Raw genomic sequence first — 13,006 nt, 5'->3', positions numbered from 1 at the left:
TATTTTTAGTGAATTTTGACTTGTTTTAATTGATTTTTAAATACTTTTGACCTTTCAAAAATGCTAAAAAAATTAGTCAATGGTTCGTTGACCTTATTTGACCTATGATAAATCCCGTGGTCATTTCTTTGGTGATTTGAAGGGGTTTTAGGTTTTTGACCTTTAAAAGTTTATTACTTCATTTTAAAATTTATTTTAAATTGTTTTAATTGATTTAATGCTTTTTTGAGCTATTGTATTGACTTTGTGTTGACCTTACTTCTGCTTGGCCTTGGTCTTGGTTGAATTTAACCTTGACTTGGTAAATTCCATTTGATTTAGGGGTGAAATTCTAGTTATCAGACTTTCGATGTCACACGGGTTGTTATGACATCCAATTCTGCGCAGACAAGAATAATGCAGAACTTAAAAGTAAGTGCAGTAAATAACACAAGTAATTGTTTACCCAGTTCGGTCCAACATGACCTACGTCTGGGGGCTACCAAGCCAGAGAGGAAATCCACTATTAGTAGTATTAATTCAGACCTTAAACCAACTGTTTAACCCTATCACTTAATACCTACCCAATGCAATTTCAATCTTACACTAAGATCAGAGTTCCTACTCACTCCCCCTCAATCACCTCAGTGATTACAACCTTTAATTAAGATTAAAGACAATTATGAAGTCACACTTCAAACAACTCTTGATTGTGCTTAACAACTTTAATCAAGATACACGGCACTCACGCTTAAAAGCTTAGAGTGACACAACACTTACAACTCAATGAACACCCTATACCAATGCAATCATCTCAGTGATAATAGCTTGGCTCACAAGATACACCTAATACAAGACACACAAAAATACAGCAGTGAAGTATGATGGACACACAAAATCTTCACGCCTAAAATCCCCGAGTTCTGAAAGAAGGATTGCCATCCTTTTATATTGCAGCACTTGGGCCTTGTACTTGTATTTCCTGAATATAAGGTCAAGCGAGTTAACCTAAATTCCACAACTAGGTTACTAACAAATATGCTATTTGTTAGGTTCATTTATTGTAGCTTAGTGTAGCACCTCAAATTTGCACCCCCCATTCATTCATTCATTTCATTTTTAGGTCATTGACATTACATTAACATTGCATATTGCATTGCATCTTATCAGTCAAGGCTGGCATCAAGAGGATTCATCTGGGCAAGAGACCAAGCATTTCATTGAGATGAAAGCCACATGAGTGTTCTAGAGAGCTTACATGAATCAAGGTTCATTTTGAAGCAACTTGACCAAGTGTTAGAGGCTCTAAGTCATCAGTACATGTCCAAGTCATCTGGGGCCCATAAAAGTCAACTGAAAGTCAACTGAGGGCTAGGAGGTGGGGAAATGGTTTGAGACACTTCGTTCATGTCCAAAAGAGGCTCATTCATCATGTCAAACACTTATCTTGAAGGATTTGAAGCCAGATCAAAAGTTTCCAAAAATGGAAAATGACCTGTAATTTCAAGTTTCCAAAAATGGCAAGTTTTTTGGACCAACTTCAACTCAACTTTCCAACATCAAAGAAGATTCAAATGAAATTTTGTCCAACATGAAAGTTGAAGATCTTTCTCTCCCATTTCCAAAAAGTCCAAGATCATGAATTTATGATGAATTGTTAAGGCGTTATGATCAAATCATTGCCAAGGGTGCTTGAAACTTCAAAAGGCCATAACTTTTGAACCAAGACTCCAAATGGAGTGCCTCTTTTTGCATTATGCTCCTCATGACATATATTTTCCAAATCATTCATTACATGGCATGAAATTTATTCACATAACCATTTGCTCATGCATGCTAATTTTGAAGGGAAATTGCCAAATTTTTAATTGGTACATCATATGAGTTTTTTAATCATTCCAATATGTGCATGGGTTGATTTTAAGTGGATTTGGGCCCTCATTTGGCACTGTTCACGTGGGATTCCCATGCATAAGGTGCAATGATAATTTGTGCATACACCTCTTTTCTTCCTAATCTTTCATTAGCCTTGGCCTAATCATGTTTACAGCATAATTAACAGATGGTATAAAAGCTTAATTGCAACTGTCTTGCTCATTACACAAAGTTTTAGATCTAGAATCCTCCTTCACTCTCAATTTTCTCTTAATTGATTTTCCAAAATTCTACACATAAACCTGGATTTTTCTTGCATAATCATGAACATGGAGTGTTGTTGAGCAAGATTCAACGTGTATTTGGTGGATTTTATTTCAAATTCATGCATACCACAAGCTTGAGTGCATTAATGGAAACTCAGAATTGAGCTGGATTCAAGTCTTCTCACGTGCCATTTCTTGCATCAAACTTCATAGGAGCTCAAAGGAGGTGGAACTGGACGTTGCTAGGCCTTGGACACACTGTTTTCAACCTTCTGTTCTTCAAGAGGTTAGAAATCGAACCTCATGATTCTTGATTTCATGCACATGATATTGTAGATCTTGAGTTGCTGATTACATTGATATAAATTTCGTGGAATTTGGTTGAGAAATGATTAAGTTATGTTGATTTAAAGTTTGAGATGTCAAATATATTTCCCTTCGATTCTCTTGATTTAGGTTGAATTAGACCAAATTGATGATAGATTCGTGTTGTGCATGGCAAGGGCTTTCTAATGATGTGCTTAGGTTCAATTTCTGGAAAAAAAATTAGGCGCGTGAACAGTGCAACCACCGTCTCAACGAAGGAGACGGTGGAAACCACTGCTGGGCCCTGTAGCGCCGCCCTCTGCAATTAGTGCTAGGGCTTCTCTCCGAGTCAGCGCTCACGTGGCTTCTGCTTGGCAAAATGACTGGCCAGGCTTCGTTGACCGCTTCCACGCAACCTTGGACTGATGAGTTGGCTGCCAACTTATTTAATGAGGGCGGCGTCGTTTTGGTCTTTACCTCCTTCGATTCCCAGCGAAGGCATTCCCATTTTCCTTTTTTCTGATTTCCTTCATTGAACAAAACGCAGGCGTTTTGACGCCTACAGGGATCGATTCCCATCTGCAACATTCTTTCCATTTTCATTTTTAATACCATTTCCAATTAATTCAACATTATTTCATTTATTTTCTTCCAAATTCAAAAAATCATAATTAATTGAAAACAAGTCCAATTAATTCCCAATTTTTTTCTACATGATCATATGGATGTCTAGTATTTTTGTGGAGTGATTTCATGATTTTATCTCTTCTGGATTTTTGATTGTGTGGAATTACTTGAACATGTACACAATTATGCCATGCCTCATTCAAATTGGTGTGAGATGCTCAATACTTGTCCAAATTCCATGAAAATTTTACTTGATGATTCACAACATGATGCATGATTTGTGAGGTTTTATTTGGCATTTTTTGCAATTTCCTTCTCTGTTTGGGACACATGGACTTAAGGTGTGACAATGTGTGTCACACATTTGGATGTTGATCTTATTCATTTTCATATCTATGCCAATTGATGTCCTCTGTTTCCAATTTTTTGCATGATGAATATATGTAATATGTTGAGCTTGCACAAAAGGTTTCATGATTATTGGGTGTGTTTTTGATTTAATGTGCATTTTCTCTTCTTGATGATCAAGTGTGACCACCATTGTGTGTCTTTGCCTTCTCTTGCTCACTACATGTTTTTGCTTATTGCTTTTTGTTTGGTACTTTTTAGGACATGTTCATGATAGAATAAATGTGCTACATGTTGAGAATTGGTTGCTGTTTTGACTTTTTGCCTTACCTTTGACCCTAGCCTTGGTGCTAGTGGTTTGTACTCACTGTTTTGGACTTTGTATTTCAGGTTTCAAGCAATTAGCCACATTGGTTGATATGATCTCATCACTTGAGATACAAGTTATTTTGGTTGACTAACCTTGCTGTTTTGTAGGTCTTGTGGATGATGAATCAATTTAGTTTGCTTGCATCTTATGCCTTGCATTGATGTTGTCTAATGATTGGTTGTCTCACTGTTGGACTTTCTGTTTGATTTGTCTGAATACCATATTGACTTGTTTGATTTTCTTACAGGTACTTTAGTTGCTTTAACTCATTGCTTGAGTTGCTTTGCCTTGCTTGTGGTTGGCATACCACCTAGGTAACCTCTCTGACTTCATGTAGTCTGGAAGACATGCTATCGTTTGCAGGCACCTGTCTAAAGCCCTCCTTAAGAGGCAATGTTTGTGATTGTTTATATTTGTGCCATGTACTTCAAAGACCTCCTAAGTGAAGAGGCATTGGCAGATAGAAGGGATGTGCAATCCATCCCCTGCTATTCAGTTGAGTCTTTCATCCTGCTCGCACTACGTGCTGATGCATTTTGAATAAACACCCAAGATCCTCGTATATAGAGTCAGTCATGTGGAGTAGGGTCCCTCATTCTGGATCCCCACACTTTCATTGAGTCAAGCTCACCCAGGCCCGGGTTAAGACCTATGAGGTCTTATCCTCATTACCTTTTCATCTGCTCACCCTGACGGTCAATGTCAGTGGTTAAGAGCCTCAGACACCCTTTCCAGTTGGCTTGTTTGTCGAGGTTGATATGACCCCTCGACTAAAGCCCAGCCTTGTTTGAGCCATTTGTTTGCATATAGCGTGTGATACATGTGCTTGTGATTGCTTACTTGTTGTTTAGGCTAGCTTGCTTCCTGTGCGAGTTAGGATCTGATTAGAGACCTCAACATAGGGTTCGTTTGCATGACAACCTTTAGGCTCGAGTCGTAGTCTCCCTATTAGTCTGTTATCTCCCTAGTCTCTAGTTAGGATAGAAATTTTTCCCTGTTAAGGGGAACTACGTCGCCCTGATCCTCATACCAGATGAGGTACGTAGGCAGGAGATTGAGCTGATCTCTTCGGGCGCCCTTTCTATTTTGTTGCGTGTGTTTTGTTCGCCTTTTTCCTTTTTTCAACCCTTTTGTGTTGTGTGTGTTAGGAGATGGATGTAAGACCAGCGATTGGCATTCCGTATCCTATTTGCGTTTGTGTGTTCGGAGTCTGATGTAAGTCCAACGATTGGCATTCGGTTTCCCGTTGGTTTGTTGTTGTTCGGAGTCTGATGTAAGTCCAGCGATTGGCATTCGGTTTCCCGTTTGTTTGTTGTTTGTTTGGAGTTGGATGTAAGATGAGCGATTGGCATTCCGTTTCCAGTTGTGTGTTTCGTTTGACGTCTCAGCGTCCCTGTTTCAGTGTTTTGTTTCAGTGTGCGTTAGCTGAGCTACGAGTGCTCTGATTCTTCCTCTGGTTAGAGAAGATACGTATGCATGGGATGCGATGTCCTAGCGAGCACGTTTCCCTTGTCCCCGAACTACGTTAACTCTGATGTTTGTCTCTGACAAACTACGTAGGCCCAGGATGCGATATCCTGCCGAGTCTGTTTCCTCCGTCTTTCATCTGTGTTTTTAGTCCAGTTTTGTGCAGTTTCCGAGTAGTTATTTAGCAACCCTATTCTATTCTTTTTGAGCGTGGATCCCGTCGAGTACGATGGACGTGAGGGGGTGCTAATACCTTCCCCTTGCGTAACTGACTCCCGTATCTAGCAATCTCTGGTCGTAAGACCATTCCTTTCCAGGTTTACTTCGAGCGTTTCCTTTCCCTCTTTTGGGATAAATAACGCACGGTGGCGGCTCTATGTCTTTTCCCGCCGGTTTTTCGCGTAATGCGACAGCTGGCGACTCTGCTGGGACTTCGCTAGAAGTTGACCTATTGCTGGTCCATCTTCCCTAAGCGAGTCAATCCTAGCGCTCTTTAGGATAGGTTTTGGTTGCTTTTACTGTTTTATTTATTGCATTTATGATGATTATGCTGTGATTATTATGTTTGCATATATGTTTGCATCTATGTTTGCATGCATCATATTTTCATTGTGCTGGCTGTGTATCTGTATCTCTGTGGGGTGGGAGTTACAAGAGGTAAAAGGCCCAATACCCAGGCTATGAGTGAGCTTTAGGACACCTAGGAATAGAGTGATTCATGGGAAGCGGGTGGTATGGCGCCACTTAGCGGAACATGATATCACGAGCAATTCAGATTCTGATGGGGTATTATCGTTGCATACATCTGGTGTGTATATGATGATATTCTTGAAAGGATCGTTTATCCTGCGTTTCTCTTGACCTTACCCATGCCTAGATGACACCCGTGAGTGGGGGGGGGGGGGAATGAATCATTACAGGTACTGTTGGTGACTCGTTCTGTTGGTGACTTGATCTGTTGGTGACCGTATTCTGTTGGTGACTTCTGTTTGGTCCTGTTGGTGACTTGGTTCAGAAGTATGGGTTTCAGATGACTTTGATTTGTGGTTTCCGGTTCTGATGCCGAAGTTCTAATCCTGTGCTCCGTGATACACAGCCAACCAGTCATAATTGCATCATTTGCATCATAGCATGTTTATTTTCAAAAAAAAATAATGCAAAAAAAAAAGAAGAAAAAAAGAAAGAAAGTAAAAAAAAACTAACTTGTACATGCATATCATTTCTCAGGTTCATTCAGGAATCTGTTCACAGTGAGAGATGGCAGCCATTCCGGAGTTGAAGAGGAAGACTTGCACCTACAACTTCTACCGTGAGTCGTTGACATCTTTGGAAGAGTTGAGTAATCTGGTTACCGGTTGTAATCAGAAGGTGTTTGATGATCAGTATGGGGATATTCTGATGTTGTTGAAGATGGTGGTTGACCCCGTACCGTTGCAGACTCTCTTACAGTTCTATGATCCAGAGCTCCGTTGCTTCACTTTTCAGGACTATCAGTTGGCACCCACTCTTGAAGAGTATTCCATCCTCATGAATGTCCGAATCAGATACCAGGTACCCTTCCTAGATGTGCCAAAGGAGGTGGATTTCAGGGTTGTTGCTAAGGCTCTCTACTTGAGTATCAAAGAAGTGAGTGACAATTGGAAACCAAGTGGTGATGTTGTGGGTTTGTCTTTGAAATTCTTGGTGAGAATGGCTAAGGAAGAAGCGAAGAAAGGGAATTGGGAAGCTTTCAATGCTCAGTTAGCTGTCATGATCTATGGAGTTGTCTTGTTCCCGAGTATGCCTAATTTTGTGGACCTTGCAGCAATCACTATTTTTATTGGAGGAAACCCGGTTCCTACCCTGTTAGCTGACACTTATTATGCTATACACAACAGGCATGGTAAGGGTGGAGCTATCAGGTGTTGTCTCCCTTTGCTACTCAGATGGTTCTTGTCCTTTCTACCAACCAGTGGACCTTTTGTGGATACTCAGAACACTCATAAGTGGACTCAGAGGATTATGTCACTCACCTCCTATGATATCAAGTGGCAAGCTTACATGTTTAATATGCGCAATGTCATTATGAGTTGTGGAGGATTTCGTAATGTTCCACTCGTAGGAACTAAGGGTTGCATCAATTACAACCCGACTCTTTCTCTCCGTCAGTTGGGGTTTGTCATGAATGGAAGACCGCCAGATGCTGAAATAGCTGAGAGTGTGTACTTTGAGAAGCGGAGTGACCCAACTAGATTGGAGCAAGTGGGAAAGGCTTGGGAGAATATTGGCGTCAAGGATGGATCCGTTTTAGGGAAGAAGTTTGCCATTGCTATGCCTGCCTACATTGAGTGGGTCAAGGAAAGAGTGGAAACTTTGTTGCTACCATATGATAGGATGGAACCATTACAAGAGCAACCACCTTTGATCCTTTCTGAGAATGTGCCTGCTGAGCATTACAAACAAGCCTTAATGGAGAATCGTCGTTTGAAAGAGAAGGAACAAGAGATCCAGATGGAGCTTTACAAAGCCAAAGCTGATAAGTTGAGTTTGGCCCATAAACTCAAAGGAGTGCAAGGTGAAAGTGCTAGTAGATTGGGAAGCAAAAAGAGGTCCTATGAGGAAATAGAAGCAATGTTGGATGGAGAACACCGTGAGCGTTTGAGGTTGCAAAGAGTGGAAGCCAATTACCAGAAGAAGATACGAGACTTGGAAAGGCAGCTTAAAGACAAGGACATTCAGTTGAAGAAGGAAGTAGACCTGAGGCATGCATCAGAGAGCCAGCTTGGAGAAGAAGTTGTGGAGCTCAGAAGGCAACTGAAAGAGAAGATCACCCCTTTACCCGAATGTTCAGAGTGTGACCAGTTGATTGATCAGTGCCAGTACCTGAAGACTCTCATTCCTGGAGGACGACCTTCTTAGTTTTATCTTGTTGTTTATTTTGAGAATCACCTCCAGGATTGTTGGATGGGATTCCTTGTGCTATTCTGATGATTTGAATTTGTGATTGAACTATGTTTGTATGATCTTTTTGCTCATGGTTATAGATGAGATTGTTGATGTTTCACCTTGTGCTCATCATCCTGTGTAGGTTGCTTCTTTGATGTTTATGTTGCAGGTTGCCATTTTTTCAAAAAATGAATAAGGCTCTTGAATGCCTGAGAAATGATAAAACATATCATATGCATCATACACATCATGCGCATCATACACATATCATTCTTGCATTACAGGTATTCTTGAAGAAGACTTCTCATTCTGGTTCCTGTTTCAGGCAGGATTGCTGATCGTCGTCCGCACCGCTACGTTACAAGACTGAATCAATAGAGAAGTATGGACCAAGTTCAAGCTGAATTGGCAGAGATGAGGGCTAACATGGCCCAGTTTATGAATATGATGCAAGGGGTTGCGCAAGGGCAAGAGGAACTTCGAGCCCTGGTCCAGAGACAGGAAGCTGCGATTCCACCTGTCAACCATACTTTGCCAGAGGGAGGCCCAATCAATGACACTGTTACTGCTGCTATTCCCATCAACAACTATGCCGTGGGTGATAAGTTGAGGGGTATCAGAATCAACGGACAACCTATGCTCCAGAGACTGCTAATGCCAGAGTGACCCGTGCTCTAGCTCGCCAGCCTGCTCCGTTGGTTGACAGACAGGAAGATATGTTTACTCTCCTCAGTGATGATGATGAGGTTGGAAGGCCTGAAGAGAGGGATAGAAAGGTTGATGCCCTAGCTGAGAAAATCCGTGCCATGGAGTGTCAGAACTCTTTGGGATTTGATGTAACCAACATGGGATTGGTTGATGGGTTTAGGATTCCTTACAAATTCAAGGCGCCATCCTTTGACAAATACAATGGCACTTCTTGTCCTCGCACTCATGTGCAGGCTTATTTCAGAAAGATCTCCGCATATACAGATGATGAGAAGATGTGGATGTACTTTTTCCAGGACAACTTGTCTGGAGCTTCCTTGGACTGGTACATGAAGTTGAAGAGAGAATCTGTTAGAAGTTGGAGGGACTTGGGTGAAGCCTTTCTAAGGCAATATAAGCACAATATGGATATGGCTCCGAGCAGAACCCAAATGCAGAGCTTGTTCCAAAAGTCTGGTGAAAGTTTCAAAGAATACGCCCAGAGATGGCGTGAATTAGCTGCAAGAGTGCAACCTCCTATGTTGGAGAGAGAGTTGACGGATATGTTTATTGGGACCCTACAGGGTGTGTTTATAGACCGTATGGGAAGTTGCCCGTTCGGTAGCTTTTCTGACCTTGTCATATGTGGAGAGAGGACTGAAAGCCTTATCAAAGCAGGGAAGATTCAAGATTCTAGTTCCTCATCTTCCAGTTCTAAGAAGCCATTTTCTGGGGCACCCAGAAGAAGAGAGGGTGAAACTAATGCTGTGCACCATCGAAGGAATGTAAACAGAGGACAGTATCGCCAGGTTGCCGCTGTGACTATCCCAACAACTCAACCTCAACAACAACAGAGAGGACCGCCACAACAACAACAATAGCAACGCCCATTTCAGCCAAGACAGAGAATGCCGTATCGTCGTTTCGACCCGTTGCCAATGACATATGCTGAATTGCTTCCTGAACTGCTCAGGTTGGGATTTGTTGAACTTCGCACCATGGCTCCGTTAACGAAGATACCTGCTGGGTACGATGCCAATGTCCGTTGTGACTTTCATTCCGGTGCACCGGGGCATCATATTGAGAATTGTCGGGCTTTTCACCATAAGGTCCAGGATTTGATTGATGCTAAGACAATCAACTTTGCTCCTGTTCCGAATGTTGTGAATAATCCTATGCCCCAACATGGTGGACATAGGGTGAACAATGTGGAAGATGAGGAAGCTGCGGACTTGGTAGTCAGTGTTGATGAGGTTCAGACTTCGTTGCTTGTAGTAAAAGAACGTCTGCTGAAGGGGGGAGTGTTCCTGGGCTGTGATGAAACTTGTTCAGACTGTGATGATCAATAGGATGGTTGTATGAAGTTGAGAAGAGGTATCCAGGGTCTGATTAATGAAGGTTGCCTGCAGTTTAGTCGGGCTGTGAAAGATCGTGGGGTGGTATCAACTGTCACCATTTACTTCAAACCGTCTGAGGGTCATGGACGTGCCCCAAGAACTGTTAGTGCACCCGTAACTGCTCGTACCCCTATAACCATATCTGCGCCAGTGACTGTTGGTGCTCCTACCACTATTGTTGCTTCTGATAGAAGATTTGTTAAGAAAAGTAGGGTAGTTCCTTGGAAGTATGATAATGCTTTCCGCAATAACCGAAGGTCAGAAAGTCAGACTAGACCAGTGAATCAGGCTCCAGTGACAATTGGTGTGCCAAGTAAAACTCCTGTAACTGTTGGTTCGGCGGTGGACAATGTGGGAGGACCTGGAGGATTTACAAGGAGTGGTCGTCTGTTTGCACCGCAGACTCTGAGAGATAATGATGCTGAGGCTCTTGCTAAGGCAAAAGGTAAACAAGCTATGGTTGAAGAGGGACCTGTGCAGAAGGAAGTGCCTGAGGGTTCATTTGAAAAAGATGTGGAGGAGTTCATGAAGATCATTAAGAAGACTGATTATAAGATTGTAGATCAACTGAATCAGACCCCGTCGAAAATCTCTATTCTTTCACTGTTGTTGTGTTCTGAGGCACACCGTAACGCCTTGCTGAAAATGTTGAATTTGGCTTACGTGCCTCAAGAGATTTCGGTTAACCAGCTCGAGGGTGTTATTGCTAATGTGAGCACGAGACATGGGTTGGGGTTCACAGATCTGGATTTGACACCTGAGGGTCGTAATCATAACAGAGCTCTGCATATCACTATGGAGTGTAAAGGCGCAGTGTTATCGCATGTGTTGGTGGATACTGGATCCTCGTTGAATGTGTTGCCCAAGAAGATTTTGAGCAAGATTGATGTTGAAGGGGTTGTTCTCACTCCGAGTGATCTCATCGTCCGTGCTTTTGATGGATCCAAGCGATCAGTCTTCGGTGAAGTCACATTGCCCATGAAGATTGGCCCGGAGGTATTTGACATTATCTTCTATGTGATGGATATTCAACCAGCATATAGTTGTCTATTGGGGCGTCCCTGGATACATGGGGCTGGGGCAGTTTCGTCAACTCTCCATCAGAAGCTGAAGTATGTATGGAATGGTCAGGTTGTGACTGTGTGCGGCGAGGAGGACATTCTTGTGAGCCATTTATCCTCTTTCAAGTATGTGGAGGTGGTTGGCGAGATCCATGAAACTCTGTGCCAAAAGTTTGAGACCGTTGCCATTGAGAAGGTGGCTTTTGTGGAGCAGAAGAAACCAGGTGCCTCAATTGCGTCCTACAAGCAAGCTGTGGAGGTTGTTAATTCTGGTAATGCAGAAGGATGGGGCAAGATGGTTGACATGCCCGTGAAGGAAGACAAATTCGGTATTGGTTATCGGCCTCTTCAGGCAGAACAGGGTGTTCAGAAATGGCTGAGTACCTTCACCAGCACTGGGTTGATGAATCATGGAGACGTCTTTGTAGCCGGTAGTGAAGATGGTGACAGTGATTATGATGTGGACAACTGGGTGCGCCTGTGTGCTCTAGGGGAGATGGTGAATAATTGGACAGCCGAAGAAATAGTCCAAGTTACTCTTCAGACAGAGTAATTTTCTTTTGTTTTTCATTCTGCATAAAAACCCTACGCTTTGCCCGAGGCGTATTGGTTCATTGTAGGGCCACATCATGTTTGAATTTTCAATGATTATCATTAATAAAGGACGTTTTGCAATCAAATTTGTGATCAGTGTCTTTCTGTTTTTTATTTTCACTTTCAAAACAATAAAAATGGCAATGTTTTTTTTTTTTGTGACTTTCTTGAGCTCTTTTTCTAAAATAAAGCATTGAACATCGTTCGTGCAGAATTGATTTTGCGGACTCCATTAAAAACAATTCTGTTATGGCTCAGTATGATTTCGATAATCCCATTTACCAAGCTGAAGAGGAGAGTGAGGAAGATTGTGAACTCCCCAAAGAACTGGTCAGATTATTGAAACAGGAGGAAAGGGTCATCCAACCTCATCAGGAGGAGTTGGAAGTCGTTAACCTGGGTACAGAGGACGCCAAGAAAGAGATCAAGATTGGGGCTGCTTTAGAGGAATCTGTCAAGAGAGGGTTGATTGAAATGCTGAGAGAATATGTGGAGATATTCGCATGGTCATATCAAGATATGCCTGGGTTGGATACAGATATTGTGGTGCACAAGCTACCTCTCAAAGAAGATTGTCCTTCGGTAAAGCAGAAGCTTCGCAGAACTAGTCCTGATATGGCTGTCAAGATCAAAGAGGAGGTTCAGAAGCAGTGGGATGCGGGTTTTCTGGCAGTTACCAGTTATCCCCCTTGGGTGGCTAACATCGTTCCCGTGCCGAAGAAGGATGGTAAAGTCAGAATGTGTGTCGATTACCGAGATCTAAACAGAGCCAGTCCGAAAGATGACTTCCCACTACCTCACATTGATGTATTGGTTGATAATACTGCTCAATTCTCGGTTTTCTCTTTCATGGATGGATTTTCTGGCTATAATCAGATCAAGATGGCGCCAGAAGACATGGAAAAGACGACATTCATTACACCTTGGGGCATGTTCTGTTATAAGGTTATGCCATTTGGGCTGAAGAATGCCGGTGCTACCTATTAGAGGGCTATGATGACTCTCTTTCATGACATGATGCACAAAGAAATTGAAGTGTACGTGGATGATATGATTGCGAAGTCTCAAACAGAAGAGGAGCACTTGGTAAACTTGCAGAAGTTG

This window comes from Lathyrus oleraceus, chromosome 3, assembly GCF_024323335.1.
Source record: "Lathyrus oleraceus cultivar Zhongwan6 chromosome 3, CAAS_Psat_ZW6_1.0, whole genome shotgun sequence".
Lineage (NCBI taxonomy): Eukaryota > Viridiplantae > Streptophyta > Magnoliopsida > Fabales > Fabaceae > Lathyrus > Lathyrus oleraceus.
Note: the sequence above shows the minus strand (reverse complement) of the source record.